Consider the following 22,233-nt stretch of genomic DNA (forward strand, 5'->3'; position numbering starts at 1 on the left):
CATCCACCAAAAACAACAACCTATCCATCCTTCCAATCGTGAAGCTATCAAAGTTGAAATCGATAATCTCAAGCAGTTTGGTTTCATCTATCCTATCGAATACACCACATGGGTGTCTAATCTTGTTCCCGTTCTCAAGAAATAAGGCACCATCCATGTCTGCACTAACTTCCACGATCTAAAAAAATCTTTTCCAAAAGAAAAATTTCCCACACCCTTCATAGACTAGGTCATTGATGAGTGTGCAGGGCATGAGGTTCTATCATTTATGGATGAATTCTACAAATATAATTGAATCTATATTGGTTATGGAAATCAGTTGAAAAATTATTTCACTTGTCTGTGGGGAACCTTTTCATACAAAGTCATGCCTTTCAGTTTGAAGAACGTTGGGGCCACTTTTCAACATGCCATGTCCTATTTCTTTCATGACTTGGCTCACATTATCCTTGCATATCTAGTTGATTTCATTGCTCGTTCCAAACTTCGGGCACAACACCTTCATGATTTGCATATAGTGTTTCTACGATGTTGGAAGTATAAAATTTTCCTTAACCCACTAAAGCGTGTATTTTTCTTTCCTGTTGGACATATTTTGGGCTTCATTGTGTCCAAAGACTGTATCACTCTTGACCCGCTCAAAGTTCAAGCCATTCTTGAACTTCCTCCTCCTCGTAACTTTTGCGAGTTACAGAGCCTCCAAGGCAAAGCTAACTTCCTTTGTTTGTTTGTTCCTGACTATGCCATAATGGCTCATGGGTTCCTTTGACTCCTTCGATATATCATTCCAATCATTTGAGATGACCAAGCTCAACAAGATTTTGATTCCCTAACACGTGTTCTCACTTCTCCTCACTTGATTAGTCCACCAAAATTTGAAATGGATTTCATCTTGTATATCTCGAAATCCACCTATTTTGTTGCAGGGGTCATTATAAAAGAAGATTCTTCAGGAATTGAGCATGTCCATTACCATGTCAGTGAGATCCTCAACCATCCCCTTGTTTCCTATTCCTATGAAGAAAAGCTAGCATTGCCTCTCGTGTTCTCAATTAAGTTGTGACCAATTCCAACACCATGGATTTTCTATTGAGTCAATGGATCATTAGCAGGAAGTATGCTTGTTGGATCGTTATCCTTTAGGAATTAGATCCTGAATTTATCACAGGTAAGAGTAAGAAAGTTTTGGCCCTCATTGAACTCATTTCCTAACTACCCACCAATGAGCCTATTCTGCCGGTTAATGATGATATTCTAGATGAACACTTGTTTGTTATTACCTCTGATGATCCATGGTATGGTGACATCCTCACATATCTGTGAACCCAGAAATTCACCACCCATGTTACTCATGATGATCGATGACGTGTCAACAATATACTTTACCATTGTCTCATACATCGTGAAGTTGAGCAAGTGCTCAATGCCTACCATGGAAGCGCTTGTGGTGGTCACCTCTTCAGAATGGCCACTACCGAGAAAATTGTGTGTGCTGGGTATTTTTGGCCTTCTCTCTTTAGTGATTGTATTAAGGTGGTCAAACACTATTCGAATTTCCAGTTATATGCCCCTAAGGAGCGAGCTCCACCTACTCCCTTCCACCCAGTTGTCGCAGCCAGTCTTTTCTGTAAATGGTATATTGACCTTATGTATTTTTGACCCCCATATTCTAATAACCACATGTATATTATCATGGTCATCAACTATTTCACCAAATGGGCTGAAGCCATGCCAACGTTTAATAATGTTATGACTATTGCAGCCCTCTTCTTTTTCAACCACATTATCACTCGATTTGGGGTTTTGAAAAATTGGTATTAGACCATGGCCGACATTTTGAAGATGAGATATGGCATGAGATATCATCTGAGTTGGGCTTTGAATATCAATATTCATCGTCTTATTATCCCCAAGGAAATAGCCAATTTGAAGTTGTCAACAAGATCCTCAAGAATATGCTTCAATGGACATTGAATAAACATAAGATCAACTAGGATTTAGTACTCTTCCCTACTTTGTGGGCCTATAGAACTTTTGTGAAGACCACCACCAAGTTCACTCATTTCAACCTTGTTTTTGGAGACGAAGTAGTTTTACCAATTGAGTGTGAAATCCATTCCCTTCACCTTTCCGTCGAACTCCTCTTCTACACCCAAACCTTAGAACAATTACTTATAATTCTTGAGCATGGCTCCAAAGGTTGTTGTGTTGCATTGCAAACCATCGAAGCAACCAAAAGGTACACCAAAGCTTAGTATGACCACAGAGTCCACCCTCGTACCTTCCATGAAGCTGACCTTGTTCTCGTGTATGACCAAGCTCATGATGTCCTGTGATGTGGGAAGTTTGAAACATTGTGGCTAGGGCCTTCTATCATCCATAAGTTCTTAGGCAAGGGGGCATACCTATTAGAGGATCGAGAAGGAGAAATCCTTCCCAAGCCTTGAACTGCACTCTACCTCAAAAATTTTTACCGATAGCATTTCCCATTGAAATGTGTGTATCTATTTCTTTCTTCTTGCATTTAGGTAGTTTGCATCTGCCAAATTCTTTCACAATATCTTCTTGCATCTTTTAGATGGATCCATCATCCACACCTCATATCGATTTTGCTGATGGTGCAAGTCGCTTCACCAAGAATATTGCCATTCGTTAGTCTGCTCCAATGGCATTTGCATTAGATCTGCCACTAATAACTAGGCCAAATATTACATTGTTATAGGCTTGTTAACCTATGCCCTTGATTTTCGCATCCTTCAACTTCATGTTTATCTTGATTATTTGCTACTTGTCATGCAATTGAATGGTGTTTGTCCTGTGCATAATCCTGTTTTATTTAGTAAATATCTATGAGTTGAGATTTTGGTGCATGAACTTGAATCCATTTCATTCAATCATGTGCCTAGAGGCCAGAATCACTATGTAGCTACCACTACAAATAACATTCTAAATTGAAACTTATCACATGTAAGAGGACATCCATAAATAAATGGTGACCAAAATCATCACACAAAAAATATGCATAATCACAAATATGTATCTCCATATAATGTTCTGAGTCCACTACTCTAAATACATCCAACATGCTCACTAACATGTTATCATAAAAAAAATGGGGACGCACATGTCCCTATGCCTAATCACTATCATCTGGACATTCCTGAGCCAACAACTCCAATTCCCCAACTCGTAGATCTCATATTCCCTGTCCAGCCATCGCCATGCATTGCACAATTCCTTACCACTCCAAGGGAAGGCACATACACTCATCTATATAACAATATTCTAACTCATGCCACCCATGCTCTATCACCCCAGTCAGAAATATGTCACATCTATGTCAGAGATCCTCGAGTAGAACATCATCATCTGGTCTTTGTCGTGATGAGGTTCCCCTTTGATCTACAACCCTAGGTGTTGCAGCTCATCCCATGTATCCTACTGGCCTCACCGATGTTATATCTGCATACCAGAAAGTTTATAAATCAATACCACATACACATATTTCATAAACTATAAATGCATCAAATATATAGCAAATTTCACTTACCATCTGGGCCCCATGCTTGTCCTGGTGGAAGTTGTAAGTCAGGATCCCCCTGATAGTTCATGTCATTTTATGGATAACCATCTATGTATAGTGGCATCTAGTCCCAATGAGTGAAAAAATCACGTCAAAACACTCGTCTGAATGCCCCTCCACCTCCTCATCACAGTAGTTTCCCCCACTGGTGCATCTTGGGCTCCTCTAGGCCCCTATCACAGATTTGAACATGAGGTCACATAGTGGGGATCTTCTCAATGAAGAGTGAGCATAAAACTGTCCCAAATGAATTATAGTTGTCATTCGTCCTCCATATGCATAGTGTCAAGTATCATTTCAATGACGAAAACATCATCTCAGTCCACCCATAGTAGGTCCCTCCCAACAAACTCTCCACCAGCATCATCTGCCCTCCAATAATATGGTGGAAGGCATGGCTACCATAGCTCCATAACACCACTGTGGCTATAGCTCGTGTCTTAAGCATCTCCAAGTCATCAATCCAGATGGTCTTGCCCTTAGAATGACTACCCGATACACAATGATGCTCATTAAACTCATCAACATGCCTCCCACAAGGTAGCACTAGATGTATCTCCCCTACCAACCCCAAAGTGGGAAGTCCTATCAGAAAGTAGATGTCGGATTGTGAGCTCGACCCTATGCCCCTATAATACAAAGGCCTCCTGATCTAGATCCCAGTAACTAACTATCCTTGATAACAAGGGCTCTAAAACCCTCATCAAAGGGTTCTCTAAGACATTCAACATGCCATATCATGCCAACATCCCTCTCACTGATTGATTCCACTGAATCTCAGCATGAGGTGCCTCAAAATTGTGTTCTTGCCATAATATCTTTAACTCTACCATACCTTCAAGATATCATTATGTTTTTTCAGTCAAGAGTAAAAGGCATTCATGACCTGGGCTTAGCTTCATGTCTTAGCAAACCACCAGTATTTCCCATCCTCTGAGCCCAGAAGGTAGTTTTTTCCCTCAAAATTGCATTGGGCGCACTTGTGGGCCCCATTTTTGTGCTCTAGAGTGAAAATCAGGCCCCCAAAAGTGTGTTGCAACCATGAGGATGACCAGGCGTCCCACGCAAAGAGCTGAAGCCCTAATCTGAAAATCTAATCCACCAAAAGTGATGAGTATGGTGAGGCCACGTACCTCCAACTTGCATATCCTGATTCGGATAGTAGGTTTGTCCACTACAATCTCCAAAATATTTAGGGCCTTCTCCTCCTCCCCAAATTCTTGACAACTCACTCTACAAATGCACTAGATTTGGAGGCAAAAGGCCCTTTTATAGGAAAAATCCTAGTTTTTCTATCACCCATTATGACCAAACCGGAGCTCAGTTTGACGAACCGTCAACACCATTGGAAAGCTATCACTACATTATATTATGGGCCTCCTGTTTTTTTTTGTTATTTAAAACTTCACCCGAAAGCCATTTTTTCCATGATGTCTCAATTTGCTGCCTCTTAAAACCAAATCTCTTCATTTGAGACAACCGTACTCTGGTACCACTTTACCTTTCCACTAGTTGACTTGCATGTCGATTTTCACCATGACTAACCACCATTTAGTCATGCTTTGATGGTCCCCTATAGGCCTATCCCATGTGGCAACCTCATCGAGTCACCCTTCTTCAGAGCATCTGAGATGTGCCACCCCTGTATTTATGGAGCCTATTTTGAGTCTCCTTCAGTTCTGTTACAGTGTTTCATTTGTCGTCATGTAACATTTCTCCAACTTTACTCATTTTTTCCTCCATTTATTCTACTCCATCTTTGTCGAACCTGTATTTGAGTCAATGACCATCCCCTCTAGAATCAAGTCATTCGCTGCTAGGTTAACCATTTTTACTAGGCTCTGACAAGGGAAGTCATCAATGCACCACTCATTTTGTTTCCTTCCATCATCATCCCTGTTGTTAGTCTGCCAGTCACTCTACTATGTTCCCTCGTGCCTTTGTTGAGGATTCCTCATTTCCTTAATTTTGGCGGGCTCTCTTCTATCGACCTCAACAAATTTATTCCCGAAGAGTTCCATATTCCATATTCCATATTTTTTTGGTAACTTAGATCAAGAAAAGGGACTCATTATTACCCTCTGACTTGGTTGTTTCTAACATGCTCGACATCAACTCCTTATCACGTGATTTAGATTCGTACACTTGTGGGTTCCGTGATGCAGACGATTGTCCCAGTGATTCCTAGGTATGTGTGAGATGTTTCAGACCTCATGAGAGGATGGCTCTATAGGTAGATGATTGGCCTCTAAATTAGACATAAATTAAGCCCATCTAACCATCCTTCATCATATTAAACCTCTCATTTTTCATTAGATAATGTATTTTAAATGTTAATATGTTTATTAGGAAGGTTTATGAATAATTGCATTTGTGTGCCAAATATTATTTATTTTTGTGGAATATTATGAGAATATTGGGAAAATTATGAATATTTGGAGGAGGAGATAATTTAGGGAGTTTCTCCTTACTAAAGGAGGATCAATATTAAATAATAAATTGACAAGATATTATGGAATTATAACACAGATTGTGGAACTCCAATGATTGAAAAAATCTAGGAATGTGTTCCCTGCCATTTAATTCAGATTCCTAACATTGGGAACCATATCCACTAATCAAGGGATTTTGGTGGGGAAAGATTCCTCCTTTCATGGGGAATGATTCCTAATAACCTTTTATAAGTACCAAATCAAATTTTCCTCTAGGGGAGATTTTTATTATTGTTCTTGTGGAGAGAACTCATATTTTTGCATCTCCATTGTATTTTCTTGCAGGGATGTAATTGTATTGATGAAAATAATGAAGATTGGTGTCATGTTCAGCTTCTAAATATTGTTCTCCTCCATACGAATTATTTTCCTTTGGCTTGGCCATCCCAAGAGACTCACATCCCTTTTGTATCATTTTTTCAAATTCTTTACACTTCTTATTCAAATGCATCTCTTGTTCTTGTTTCTTTCTATTTCTACATTTAGTATTAATGATTTATTGTTGTAGGATTGAGTTAAACGGTTGATGTAAGTTCCTTTGTAGGATAAAAAGCATCATATCATCCTTGGAAAATATTTTTGAGGTCATAATAATCATTGAGCTACTTGGATTAGTTTTCTTATTCCCAAATCTAGATTTCTGGAACTCCTTTGTAGCAAAGAACAATAAAATTATGTTATTTTTTAGATCATGATAATGAGCTTCAATCAAGTTCATTCCACTTGAATTAGATCACAAAATAATTCTATATAATAACAAAATTTACCCCATTTCATTTTCACTTTATTAGGTTAAGAATTTGATAGATTTACTAGCTCATTAGTTCTCCAATTTCTGGATTTTAGACTAGTAATTTTACGTTGTTTAATAAATCTTTTCCATCTATAGATGGATTTGTGGATAGATGAAGACAGTAATGTGTGTTGTTTCTAGAGCTTCTACATTTCAGGGAGAACTCATCTCACTCGCCTCATCCAAGCCTCATCCCCATGTCACCAAAATCCACTAAAATCTCAATCCGAAATTCTTGTTTTAGAAGAAAAAATTGCCATTTCCATTGAGAAAATCTACCCATCTTGAAGCCCATAGTTTATTGTTGGGTAATGTATTCCACCTCCATGCCTTATTTTTCTATTATCCAGCTCTCTAGAGCTCCATTCCACCTTCTATACCACTTCCTAATCTTTCGTCATGTTCTCGTAATAAAACAAGGGATCTTGTAGGAACTAGTGCATCCTGTAGGAAATGATGTAGCAGCCTGTTTTGAGCCCGAATTCAGAAAATTCATCATTTAATATAGGATTAGGCCTCTACTTTACCTCCAAGCCATCAAAAACATTGTACCCCTCTTCCTCCACACCTGTCTACCCTGCCAAAGAATAAGGAAATATTATCATTTGCATTTATAAAATGAAAAGATAAAGAAAAATAATTCTTTTTATTTCTTAATTAGCACATGCATGTAGTAATTAATACTCACTAGGTCATATTCCATGCTCAGTTACTTTAAATCATCACATGTGATAAATAGGGTTGATTTAGGTTTCTTTTACATTTAGTTCCTAATCTTTATGCAATTAGAATATGTTTCTTTCCTTGTACTTTATTTCTTGCAATAGGTTAGGGTTTCCATTTCAGGTAGTTCATTTTCTACAATTAGTTTAGGATTTGATTTTAGTACATGCACTCCATTACATTATGACAAAAAATGAAGGACAAATTGTATGTTGCATATATAGTGCCAATACCTCTTAAGTTTGTACGAACCCTGTGCTGGTAATTAAAGTCGGTAGCCATGGGAGTTGCAACATCCTTGTTGCAATATCGAGGCTCATCACTTTTTGGCGCCATTGTTAGGGAGGTGTCAATGTATGCATTTTTTTCTTCCCTATTTGATTCATTTCTTTTTACTTTTTGCAAAAACAAAAAAAAAAATTGAATTAGGAATATTTCATTTCAAAAATAAAAAAGTGCATTGCATTAGTATTTTCATTCAATCATAAAATTAAAAAATTCTCCAACACCAACCCACCCCCCATTTGATCATGTGGTGTAGTAAGAGCCACATCACCATCCACTTTTACAAGTACAAGAAGAAGATATGGAAAATAATGTAGAAGAAATGGATGGAGATGATGACAATGAGGAGGATCCTCTCGAATTTCCCATTCAAGATATAATTTGATGGTAGTGTGAAAATGAAGAACATCTCTCCATCTTTTCCTCAAAAATTTCATGGTCTAAGGTCAGAGGATCTGGAAGCCTTTCTCATTGAATTTGAAATTGTTTGTAGATCTTATGATTACTTATTAAAAACTCAAAAACTGAGATTGTTTCCTGCAACTTTGAAGGATAGAGCTCTTAAATGGTTCATGAGTTTAGGGACTAATTCAATAAGATCATGAGTGATATGAAAAATATATTTATAGAAAAATATAAAGATCATGATATTAAAGAATAAATCTTTAGAAAGAATCAAAGAGAAGATGAGAGTCTAGATGATCTAATAGAGAAGTTCATGTATAAGGTTAAGAGGGGAAAACTACATCATTTAGGATCTGACACACTAAAAACCCTCTTACTTAGAACAATTAGGGATAAGTGGATTTATCTCCTTGATCTCATGAGTGGAGGTGATGTATACCAACTATCATTTGAAGAAATTTTTGAAACATGCAAACACATATCAAGAGGAAGGGAAAGATTAAGTAAATCAACATCAAGATCGATAAGTCAAGCTAAACTTGGAAATTTCCTTGATAGCTCTAAAACAGAAATTCCTAGCAATCTAAGTGAACAAGTAGAAATCTTAAGAATTCAAAATGAGAAAAAATAAGATGTTTATATTTGTGTCATCCATGCATAATCACATGATGTTAAATATTGCCCCTCATTACCAAGGTTAAAGGAAGTTTACCAAGAGGACAATGGAGCAAGTCAATTACCAATGCAATTATGTTATGTAGCTCCAAGAGGACCATGACAACCTATTCAACCTAGTATTATGCAAGAACATAATTCACAATTTCAATCTTATGCACATCCATATCAAAGTAATTGGAACACACCCTTTCCTTGGCAACATTGGCCATCTCAACCCCAAAACCAATCTTGGAAACAAGGTTGGCAAGTAACTTATGGCAGCCATCCACAATATCCTCAATATCCGCCATACCCAACTCCATGATATCCCTACCATTCACCTCCACCACAAAAACAAACCCAACCACATCCATCTCAAATATCCATTCCTACTCAACTGCCTGTACCACCATTTCCAAACCCACACAATGAAGTACCCCAACCCACTTACAATGCTGAGGTACAACAACTCCAAATATCTCCTTTCGATCTCAATGGTATTCATCTCAGCTTAGGAAGAATATTCAAAAAAATATATTCTTTTGATGCCATTGAAGGACAACATGCAGAAAAGCAAGATTCAAAAGAGAAGATAAAAAAATCACAGGTTGCACTTGATGAAGAGCAGATGGCAAAATCAGAGATTGAGAAACCCCCCTCATGGTTACCATAAAATCCTCCATGTCTTCAAGAGAACAATAAAAAAAATAGGAATATTTGAAGGTCAGAGAAGAAGAAGACATCCAAGATGATCCATATCATCAAGTGGACCAGGCGCATCACAACTATATTGAAATATGGTTCTAGACAGTCATTAAAGTGCAGCGACACTCTCTTCTTCGACTGTGCTTGATCCTTTCAAAGTCAAATAATTTGGTCTATGCAATCCAGGTACATGTCAAATCATATATTGCAATCCTACATGTTAGCTTATCTGTCATCTTGATGTGCACATGGCTCCATTGGAAGTATTCTTATACTTGAAAGTAATCTTGTTTTTCAGGTAGGGTAGGGTAGAAAAAAAAATGAAAAATAAGGGGGAAAAATAAAATCTCATGTTAAAACCTCCTTTAAGGCACCTGAGATTGGATCATTGATTGAAATCCTCCATGAGGTGGTCAATGGGTTGGGGAAAAATGGAAAAAGAGAGAGAGAAAAAAAATCCTAGGTGAAACCTTCCTTTGAGGTGCCTAGGCAGGCCTACTAGTTGAAAACTTCATCGAGGCAGCTGGTAGACCTAGAAGAAAAAAAGAGAGAGAAAAAAATGTGCTCCATGTATCTCTCTGATGAATGTAGGTGCCCTCCAACATCTTCAAGCAAGAAAAACAAGTTGGCACCAACAAAAGAAAAAATAGGTTAGACCTAGTCAAAAGAAGTCAAATTTTTACTTTCTCCTCCTTTGCTCAAATGCTTCAACATGACCATGGCCATGCAAATCCATCACCCTCATCTATTTCCACCATCCACTCATCAATTCCAAGCTTCTACCACTCATTTTCCTTGTTGTCCTAAAAAACTACAGGAATGCTCTGTTATACTACAGGAAACAAAAATACGTAGAGAAAAAAACTACCTGTGCCATATCTTGCAAACCATGCATCCATTTGCCAAGATGTTTTAGGGGGAGATGCATATGGATGATGGTAACATGCTCAAGAAATTTGATCAAATTCCAGTGCACATCTTTTGAGAAATCACCCTCCATCACCTACAACCATTTTTGAATTTTCTCAATATTCATGCATCCATTTAAAAATGTATTTCTTGTGAAGATGCAAATGGAGGATGGTAATATTCCCAAGAAATTTCAAAAAATTCCAAGGAACAATTTCCAATAAATCAAGCTCCATCACCTTCAGCCATTTTTAGTTTTTCTCGAGATTTGTGCATCCATTGGCAAACGTTTTTTTTTATGGGGAGGTGCATAATTATTATGGCAACATGATCGGAAACTTTCAGGCCAATCCATTCTACCATTTGGGAGATATCGACAAAACAAGTCTGCTACAAGAAGGTATCCTGAATTACTACAGCATCTCTACAAGAAGGCTGAAAAGAAGCTACAAGAGGAAATATGATAGAGAAATGGGTCAAAAGGTTAGGTATTCTTTAGGGAAGGTTGATATAGGTCCCCCAACACTTGAACATCAATAAGAAGACAACCCATCAACAAAATAAGATCAACAAAAAATAAAAAGCTAGCCAAGAAGATGTACCTAAGTCATTAGTAGAACAACAACATCAAATTAGCAGCAACATGCATGCCTCTCCAATAACCATCATGTAGGTATAGGTATGAAGTATTCTTGGCCTCTTATCTTGAGCATATTATAGTTAGAAATTTGTTGTCAATGCATGAGAGATGATGTTTTATAGGATAAGGATGGGTCAGCAATCTCGACCACCTTCAACTAGTTAATTCCAACTCACTCATTCACTCATGCAATGTGGAAAAGTCAAATTATGAAGGGTGATGATTTCATTGAATGGGAACAACAGTTAAAAGAAGAAATTTTTGCAAAGGATAAGTCACCATAGCACTCAAAGCCCTCCATCCACTTCATATTCACTATCTATCCATCATTCATCCATCCCATTTCATAGTTTCAAGAACAAACCCTACACTCTATTTCACCTTGAAAATTTCTTGGAAAAAACAAACAGAGCATCCTCTCTATTTTCACAAACCTACACTACTCCCTTTGAGCCCTAACATCATCCTCCAAACCCTCTACATCATTTCTCATCACTCCCATACAACTAAAAGACTTCTGAAATAGAAGGAATGGCTGCTACAAGAAGACGGAATGTTGCTACGAGAAGGAAGAAAGGAACAAATGATGCTAAAACCAAAAAAAAAATGGGCAGCGCCTAAGAAAGACCTAATCAAAATAGAAAACTCCAAGGAAATTAGGCAACCATCTATGCCACAAAAGAAAAAAAATAACGCAAGCTAATGGTCTCAAGAAACAATGATTTTCAATGCACAAATATATTTTTTGGCATGTACTTGTAGAACTTACAGCCAAGATTCTTAAGAGAAAGGATTGGGGAATGCATAAGAGAGAGGCCACGATGGCCACGAATGAGGCACAATGAGGTCACTAAGTTTCTCAGAGGATGAGCAACACTTTCAGCAGGGGAGTATGATGGGCCTCTAAATTAGACATAAATTAAGGCCCATGCCTCTAAATTAAACATAGATTAAGGCCCATCTAACCATCCTTCAACATATTAAAACTCTCTTTTTGCATTAGATAATGTATTTTTAGCTTTAATATGTTCATTAGGAAGGTTTATGAATAATTGCATATTTGTGCCTAATATTATTTATTTTTGTGGAATATTATGAGAATATTGGGCATATTATGAAGATTTGGAGGACGAGATAATTTAGTGATTTTCTTCCTACTACAAGAGCATCAATGTTAAATAATAATCAACAAGATATATGGAATTGTAGCAGATATTGTGGAACTCCAATTAAGAAAATCTAGGAATGTATTCCCTTCCATTTAATGTAGATTTGTAATATTGGGAACCAGATCCAGTAATCAAGGGATTTTGGAGGGGAAAGCTTCCTCCTTTCATGGGGAATGATTCCTAATCATTTTTTGTAAGTACCAAGTCAAATTTTCCTCTAGGGGAAATTTTTATTAGTCTTCGTGTGGAAAGAACTCGTATTTTTGCAGCTCCATTTTATTTTCTTGCAGGGATGTAATTGTATTGATGAAAATAATGAAGATTTGTGTCCTGTTCAGCTTCCAAATCTTGTTCTCCTCCATATGACTCTTATTTTCCTCGGCCTTTGCCATCCGAAGAGCCTCAGGTCCTTTTTGTATCATTTTTTTTATTCTTTTCACTTCTTATTCACATGCATCTCGTGTTCTTGTTTCTTTCTATTTCTGCATTTAGTATTAATTATTTTTTGTTGTAGGATTGGGTTAAATGGATGATGTAAGTCATTCTCAGGATCACAAGAATCATTTCATCCTTGGAAAATCTTTGGAAGGTCATAGTAATCATTGAGCTACTTGGATTAATTTCCTTATTCCCAAATCTAGATTTCTTGAACTCCTTTGTAGCAAAGAACAATAAATTTAGGATATCTTTTTGAGAATTCTAACGAGATTCAATAAAGTATATTCCACTTTAATTTGATAAAAAAAACATTATATTTAATAACAAAATTTTCCCCATTGCATTTTCACTTGATTAGGTTAGCCATTTCATAGATTTACTAGCTCACTAGCTCTCGAATTTTTGGATTTTAACTAGTAATTTTTCGTTATTTAATAAATCTTTCCCATATATAGATAAATTTGTGGATAGATGCAGATAATAATGTGTGTTGTTGTAGAATCTTCTACATTACAGGGAGACCTCATCTTTCTCACCTCACCCAAGCCTCATCCCCATGTCACCAAAATCCACTAAAATATCAATCCGAATTCTTGTTTTATAATAAAAAATTGCCATTTCCATTGAGCCAATATACCCATATTGAATCCATTTTTTTAGTTCTAGGTAGTTTCCACTACCTTCATGCCTTATTCTTCCATTATCCACCTTTCCCAAGCTCCATTCCACCTTCTAGAACACTTCCTAAGCTTTTGGCCTGTTCTTGTAATAAAACAGGGGATCATGTAGGAACTAGTACATCCTATAGACACCCTGTAGGAAATCATGTAGCGGCCTGTTTTGAGTCTGAGTGGATAAAAATCATCATTTAAGCTAGGATTAGGCCTATACTTGACCTCTAAGCCTTCAAAACCATAGTACCCCTCTTCCTCGACACTTGTCTCCCCTGCCAAAGAACAAGGAAAGATTAGCATTTGCATTTATAAAATGAAAAGATAAATAAAATTAGTTCTTTTTATTTCTTAATTATGACATGCATGCAGCAATTAATACTCCCTAGATTAGATTCCATGCTCAGTTAGTTTAAATCATCACATGTGATAAATAGGTTTTAGTTAGGTTTCTTTTACATTTGGTTCATGATCTTTATGCAATTCGTATATGTTTCTTTCCTTGTACATTATTTCCTACAATAGGTTAGGGTTTCCATTTTAACCATTTCATTTTGTGCAATTAGTTTAGGATTTGATTTCAGTACATGCACTCCATTACATCATAACAACAAACAAAGGAGACATTGTATGTTGCACATATAGTGTCGATACCTCTTACGTTTGTACGAACCCCAGGTTGATAATTAAAGTCAATAGCCTTGGGAATTGTAGCATTCTTGTTGCAATAGCAATGTTCATCAGTAGCCCCTTACATGACCAGATAGCCTTATATGTTGATCTAGCCTCAGATGAAATTCTACAGATGTGATGGGTTCAATTTCCACCGCTTGAAGTGCCCACAACATGCATGTCTCTTTCAGATAATCCATTCAGATCTTCAGAGCCTTTTCCTATTGAGCAGGGCTTGCTTAGTTGTTATACCCCTTCCCTATGTCAGATTGAGGGACATTATGTCTGATGTACATAGATGTTATTATATTCAATCATGGCCTATGTTTTTCCAGGCACATTATGTATATGGGATCCATTATATTATTTCTTAGTCCATTGATGCTAGTGTAGCATGTATCATGTATCATGTACTTTGTAGCTCAGTTCCACATTGTTGGACTCATCATTATTCTTTGTACGTAGTTATCTCGGTGGGTATGGGTATGGCTCCCTGGCTTCATTTGATATCATGTACTATCTCATAAAAGAAGACTTCTATCAATTTAGTAGGTCTCATTGCCTCCATTATTTTTCCATGCTTGACTTGCTTCAATTCTCTCTCTCTTTGACTCCCCATTTTGGTGTCTTGTGGAACTGCAATCTACAACGTATTTTGGTTATACAATTTTCTCTTAACACTCATATGTGTGGGGGCAATTTTTTATCACCAAAAAATGATCACCTAGCCATTTCTAACTAGGTGGATCAAATTAAACCATGTAGATTTAATTTTACCATAGTAAAATCACTTTCATTTTGGAAAATAATTTAGTAAACCATTTCTATTAAAAAAATTATGATTTAAATAAAAAACTTATGAGAATAATTAGATAAATCATTATTTATTTAATTTTCTCTAGGAATAATTATTAAATAATTATTCCTTGTCACATTTGACTAAATCCCTTAAGAATACTTAAATAAATCACTATTTATTTAATTTTCCTTATTTCTATTATTACAATAATTATTAAATCACCATTTAATAATTATTTCGATTTCACACCTTTCTTGGTTCTAGTAAAATAATTAATAAATCATTTTATTTGTTAATTATTTCTAAATAATGGTAATTAACCATTTTAAATATAATACTTTCCCTCTCCAATAAATATAATAAAGTATTCCAAGCGATTAGATCTAAATTTGGTTAATATTATTTTATTATCCTGCATTTTCGAGATTAACTCAATACTTTGTTATAAATGGGAAGGTTTTTCATTCATTCTTCACCATGATCATAATCATTGTCGACATTATCGTCTTTGTTTCTTTGAGCTCCCATTTTGAGTTCTCCAATTTTGTCTGGGTTTTTCACATATTGAGAGAGAGAATCATTTTCTGAGGCCTAAAGGACATCAAAGGACCCATCACATGGACATGGAATTTGTTATGAAACCAGCTCAAGAAAAGATAGAAAAGATAGATCAACGCCTTAGAATTCAGCCTCTTCGAGGGGGCAACCTCCTTTACATTACATAAATGAACAATTCTTGGATGATACAAATGAAAATACCTCCTTTCTATATATAGGAGTCTAAGGGGTCATAACATAATCAGAGCTGACATAACAATAATAATGTAAGGGCACAATAACAACAATAGTGGGCTTCTATGGGGCACAAGAGTAACAATATGGGCACTACATGGGTACATCAATATAATAAGTGGGTTTTACTAATAACAATAAGGGGTTACACTAGTAGTATAGGGGCCTAACATGCCCCTCTCCTTCAAAAAGTGTTGTCCTCAACGCTTGAGCAGTTCTTGATGCTTCTGTATAAAATTCTTGTCCTCCCATGTGGAATCTTCAGTAGGTAGGTTCTTCCACTTGATGAGATACTCTGAAATTGATCAATTTCATAGATGTCGGGTTCTTGTTTTTGTGACTACTCCAGGTTCCAATATGAGTTTTCCTTCCTCTTCAATTTCTGGCAATATTGTTTGAATTGGGATCTTTTGCAACTTTTTAATAAGTGGCCATACTTCTTTGTCCTTCTTCCATTCATCCCTTGCTTCGTTTATCCAATCTAGTTGGATAATAGAAATAGCACAAAACAATGCTTCCACATCCTCATCCTTGAAGAGTCTTCCCATTCGGTAAGGTCGCCATTTTTTAAGTGCATGTAGTATTGCCAACATTTCCTTCTCATAAATAGCTTGCTTGAGATGTAGCAGTAAAAATACCCAATCACCTACATCAAAACATTTTTCACTACAATGTTGATCTACCTGTTGTTTCGTTTGATTTTGCACCGAAGTGGTGTTATCCTTTAAAAGTTGGAGAACTTGTTGTTGATGCTCGATGTGATCTTTCATTGCTTGAACCTTTTTCTTCTTGATATGTCCTTCTATCTCTAGAGTTTGAGGAGTGGTAATTTCTTCCAATCCTTTACAAGATATGGTCGGATTCATTTCTTTATGCTCGATGTGATCTTTCACTTCTTGAACATTTTTCTTCTTGATATGTCCTTCTATCTTGATAGTTTGAGGAGTGGTAATTTCGACCAATGAATTACAAGATATGGTTGGATTCATTTCTTCTTTCTCGATGTGATCTTTCACTTCTTGCACCTTTTTCTTCTTGATATGTCCTTCTATCTTGAGAGTTTGAGGAGTGGTAATTCCTGTCATTGCTTTACAAGATATGGTCTGATTCATTTCTTCTTTCTCTAGGGTGGGGTCCTGGCGTATATCTTCTTCTTTTGATGTTTCTTGATCCTTTTCTTCCTCCTCTTCATATTCTGTGTAAAATAATTTATTCTCAGCACACTTATGACCTTTAGTGTATTTGCTATCACAATTGTAACAAAGCCCTTTTTCTCTTTTTTCTTCCAATTGTTGTGGTGTAACCCTTGTAGGTTGTGGAAGGCTAGGAGAAACAACACGTCCATCTTTATAGTTGTGAGGGGTAGACTTCCTTGTTGCCATAATTTTACTTTCAAATATGTCACAAAGCCTTTTTACTCTTTTCAATTGTTGTGGTGTTGCTCTAAATAAGGTGTTGCTCTTTGTATCCTCATAATGTGCTATCATTTCCTCCGTGAGAATTGACCACGTAACAAGTTGTTTACGAGAACAAAGCCCTTTATACCATAAAAATTGATCCAGTTCTAAATATGAAGATGTAATACATACCTTTTGTAACAGTGGTACACCATGTAGATCAAAATATTGCTCCATCTGAAGTATCCAATTTACCGGATCCTTGCCATCAAACTTTCGCATCTTGCTTTTTTTTTATTTTAGGACCTCGATCTTGAAACGATGGTAACTGTGTACTTTCGGATATTTAAGTTCTATAATTGCTACCTGTAGTAGCCCTCTGTGTGCTCTTTCCAATGCCACCAGTCTGATCCAATTTGGATTCTCCAAGGAAGAGTTATGCACAATCTCCCAAGATGACCTGATTATAGACTAGTTCAGTAGAGCGAACTTGTATGACGTGCCACGAGTCAATGTTTCAACCTTTGGATCTGAAAAAGATATACAAGAAACTATGGTCTGTCCTCTTTCTATACCTTCTTATGAAATTTCAATCCAATTCTCAGAGAGAAAGTTATGATGATTTTCCCCAGGTCACCTGTTTGGAATGTAATTCAGGAGTCTGCAAAAAGACCAATTTCCTCAGATCATATCTCCGCAAATATAGCGCAAACAGCTCTGAAATTAGGACCCAAGGTTTAGCGCGATTTCTTCTCAAATGGTTTTTTTTTTGTGACTTCTGAAACATCATAGAAAAAAAAGTTATAGTGAAAATGCCACAATGGCCTGTTTGGAGTAGCAAAACCCTAGAATCCAAAGCTTTGATACCAGATGTTATGAAACCAGCTCAAGAAAAGATAGAAAAGATAGATCAATGCCTTAGAATTCAGCCTCTTCGAGGGGGCAACCTCCTTTACATTACATAAATGAACAATTCTTGGATGATACAAATGAAAATACCTCCTTTCTATATATAGGAGTCTAAGGGGTCATAACATAATCAGAGCCGACATAACAATAATAATGTAAGGGCACAATAATAACAATAGTGGCCTTCTATGGGGCACAAGAGTAACAATATGGGCACTACATGGGTACATCAATATAATAAGTGGGTTTTACTAATAACAATAAGGGGTTACACTAGTAATATAGGGGCCTAACAGAATTATAAACCCATCTGTAGATCTCCTTCTCCAAGTGTCATTAATAAAATAGTTATTGATTCCAAAAAGTCTTTCCGATTGGGTTATTATAATGGATATTTTATATTGTTGCTTTCTATTCTAGATCATATCTACTTTTGCTACAAGTTTTCTATTTGTATCACCGTATCTCAATCAACAACAACCATCAACTTGTTGTTAGGGTCACTTCTCATCTAGTGACTTAAGTGAAGTATTTTTTGTACACCTTCCAAGAATTTTCACACTAACATATTGTCTCAAAAGAAGGTGTCAGGATCGACCCGTAGTCAGTAAAAGCTATTTCAAAGATTAGTTTATCTCATAACAAGACAAAAGTACAATCCTTCTGGGGTAAGATCAATTTCTTGTGCAAATTTATTGCAAATTCTACAAAACTCTTAAAGCGTATTACAAGTATGCTTAAACAATATATTGAAGTTAGGTGGAATCTAGAAGCACATCAATCACTTGAGTAGATCAAGAGAGCCATTATGGAAACCCTAGTTCTAGAAAGTCTTGATTTTACTAAAGAATGTAATTTTTTCTCCTTTGCATATTAACACACCATCGGGGTGGTTCTATTGAAAAAGAATGAATAAGGGCATGAACAAACTATAAATTCAATTAGTTTTTCTCTTAGATATTTTGAATTGAAATAAACAATGTTACAGAAAAAATCATACGCTATCGTAAAGGATTTTAAGGAATTTTAGGAATATGCGTTACACTAAAGGGTTATAGCATATGGGCCATTTGTAGTGGTGAAGGAAATTCTTGCTCAACCTGATAGTGATGGTCGACAAGGGAAATGGATAGCAAAGCTTCAAGAATATAATGTGAATACAAAGCCTACTAAAATGGTAAACAGTGAAGGACTAGCCAAGCTGCCAAGGAAAATCATGTTGCTCTTGAATCATCCACTAATTAAGACCTTTGTAATATTAGAGGAGAGGAGAATCCGTAATAACTGCCTCCTTAAGACAAAGAGAATCCATAAGAACCTCTTCATCTTCGAGGAGAGAATTTACAATAACTTATCCTTTTAGTAGGAAGGAACCCATAAGAACCCTTACCACTAGAAAAAATGAATCCACAAGAACCCTCCCTAGAGGACCTCTAAAAATTCAAAAATTATCCATGGTATTGGGATATCATATTCTTTTTCCAAAATCTCGAATGTTCACCTGAGCTACCAAAGGAAAAATGCATTTCTTTAAAACTGAAATAAATCAAATACTACATTATGGCCATGGGGGCTTCGCTGGGGGAGAAACACCATACCACATCCATTCATATTAGTAGACACATATTAAGTAAAAAATTACATAATATATTAAGCACATGTTAGGGGGTAAAGGGTTTTTATATTGACAATTATAAAAAATGGAGCTCAAAGTTAATGAAAAAATATAAAGTGGTATGAAAATTGTTAATAAAAAATGGATACCTACAATATTTAGTGAAAGTAGGGGTTTTTTAGATTGAGAAGGTGTATTGGGTTCATATTGGTAGGGGGTTAAATAATGTTATTTTTAGAGGTATTTTCCAATATGAAGTCAAAATAGGGGTATTGTATATCGTGCCACGAATGCATGTGATATGTCAAAGGTTCATTTAGTGAATCCCATGTGATTCTTGCTGAGGGATTTTTCTGGAAGGATCTTGCTAGAGTTCTACTCACTTTTGTAATGAATACCAACCATTATAAGTCACATCAGAATTCCATTGAGGAGCATGTAGAGGATATCAGTCATGGAAGGTAACAACTCACAAAATATTGAGGGAATGATACTATTGGCCCTCCCTCTTCAAGGATACGAATGATGTTGTTCGAGCCTATTTAGAATGTCAGTTATTTATAGGAAAGAAAAAGCTGAAGTATTTTTCACTAAATTCGATCCATATCTAGGTTCCTTTCTAGCAGTGGTGATTGGATTTCATCAGGAAAATACCAACTGAAGTGAGCAAGACAAATACATTCTCATGGCCACTTATTACTTCACCAAGTAGGTCAAAGTTATCCCAACACATAAGGCTGATGAGAATTCAATTATAAGTTTCTTGGAGGACATATCATTTCAGGATTTGGGTGCTCCAACAAGATTGTCACAGACAATGCTCTAGCCTTCAAGTCCTTCAAGATGCTGAAGTTTTGTCAAGATTACAATATATAGTTGTTGCATTCCACAACATATTAGCCACAAGGAAGCAGGCTAGCAGAGTCAACCAATAAGAGTTTGGTGAACATTATGAAGAGTATGTTGGATAAGAACAAGAAGAATGTGGATGAAAGTCTTAAATATGGCGTATGTGAAGACAAAATAAATACTGAAAGAGCTACCTGAACACATTTGTACCAACTATTTTATGGAATGGAGTAGTATTTCATATGAACCACATATTGAAAACAGTGAAATTATTGCAAGAGGAAACACTAGGTACCAACCCAGTGTAGACAAGGATCTATCAGATGATAAAGGTTCAAAACTAGAGAGATGAAGCCTTACCCAAAGCTGAAGCTCAACAACAAAAGGTAAAAGTTTAATTTGATAAGAAGACAAAGGAACAATACTTGCCAACTTGTGTCCTTGTGTTGAAATGAAGCTTTCTCAGAGCTGATAAGGGAAAATATAACAAGTTCGATAATCTATGGATTCACCCTTTAGGGTACCATAAGTCTTAGATAACAACACATATCAACTGGAGACACTAGATGGAGATCCTCATGGGAGTCCTGTAAATGGAAGGTTCCTTAGGAATTTCCTAAATTAACAAAAAAAAAAAAGAGTTGTTAAAAAACAAAAACAAAAAATTTATAGCTCAATGCTTTATATTTCAGTTTTGCTTTCCAATAATGCATGAGAGGAAACAGTTATGTTCTTGATTTATATAGATATCACATCACAATGGTTAAGGAGGCACTAAAATTGTAAAGTTATCAATAGACCGTAGGGGCCTATTGTCCCCCTGTAGAGCTGATGTTAGTGCCAGAACTGTGACATCTCATGAAGTGTAAGCTAAACTCAAAACTCAGGTGCAAGTGGGGAGGAACAATACACACTAGTGACACTCCCTGGCCAAGCTTGGGTGAAGTTCCATCGAGTGCACAACACTGAGATCAGGGTCATTGGGCACTGACATGCACACCTGAGCACAAGCGCATCAATATGGTGGAAGAAAAGACACTGGTAGAAACTGCAAACTTCCCAAATTTGATAGCAGAGACACTGGCCCATCCAATGGCCAAGATCCCTCCCACATGACGACTCCAACTAGGATTTCTACCCTCCACATCATTGATCTCCATACTTCCTATCACCTACCACCCACATGCACTTAGCCACCTCATGGATGTCGTTGTCCCACTCCTCCTCATCCACCTCACACTCCACATCACTCGCCAAACTAGGTTCCATATCCTCATATTCTACCCACTCACCACCCTCCAGGTGTTCCAACCCGACTACTTGGTATACCGCCTTAATGTCATGAGAATTTTAGTAGAATAGTTTCCTTGCATGATTACACGGTGGGGAGAGGAGAGCATTAGAGAGTCACAAAAGGTTCTGCATCACAGAGATCCATATTACATAGCTAATAAAGGGGGTGCGGGCATGGACACATGTAAAATGTCCATCACTTTGACATTGCCTCAGAAACTTAAATGGCTAGTAATAGTGCCATGATAGTGTGTGCCACATGTCCTCTATGGCATAATAATTGGTCCACGTGGCACACACTCGTTGCACCCCACATCCTACTAGCGTAATATGGTGTCATCCCCCAAGTCAACCTAAATCGGCTATAACATGAGGTATGAACTATAAAGGCATAATTGAGGTAAATCGTGACTCATTTATATAGACCAACCATATAA

At 36.7% G+C, this 22,233-nt stretch overlaps 1 pseudogene; it reads right to left on the bottom strand.

Annotated features, from left to right (window-relative positions):
- Nucleotides 1-22,233, bottom strand: part of LOC149201835 (uncharacterized) — a 37,086-nt pseudogene that overhangs the window by 11,362 nt on the left and 3,491 nt on the right.

Source organism: Pinus tabuliformis, chromosome 2_1, assembly GCF_031772625.1.
Source record: "Pinus tabuliformis cultivar Carrire ecotype Pingquan chromosome 2_1, CPIR1, whole genome shotgun sequence".
NCBI lineage: Eukaryota > Viridiplantae > Streptophyta > Pinopsida > Pinales > Pinaceae > Pinus > Pinus tabuliformis.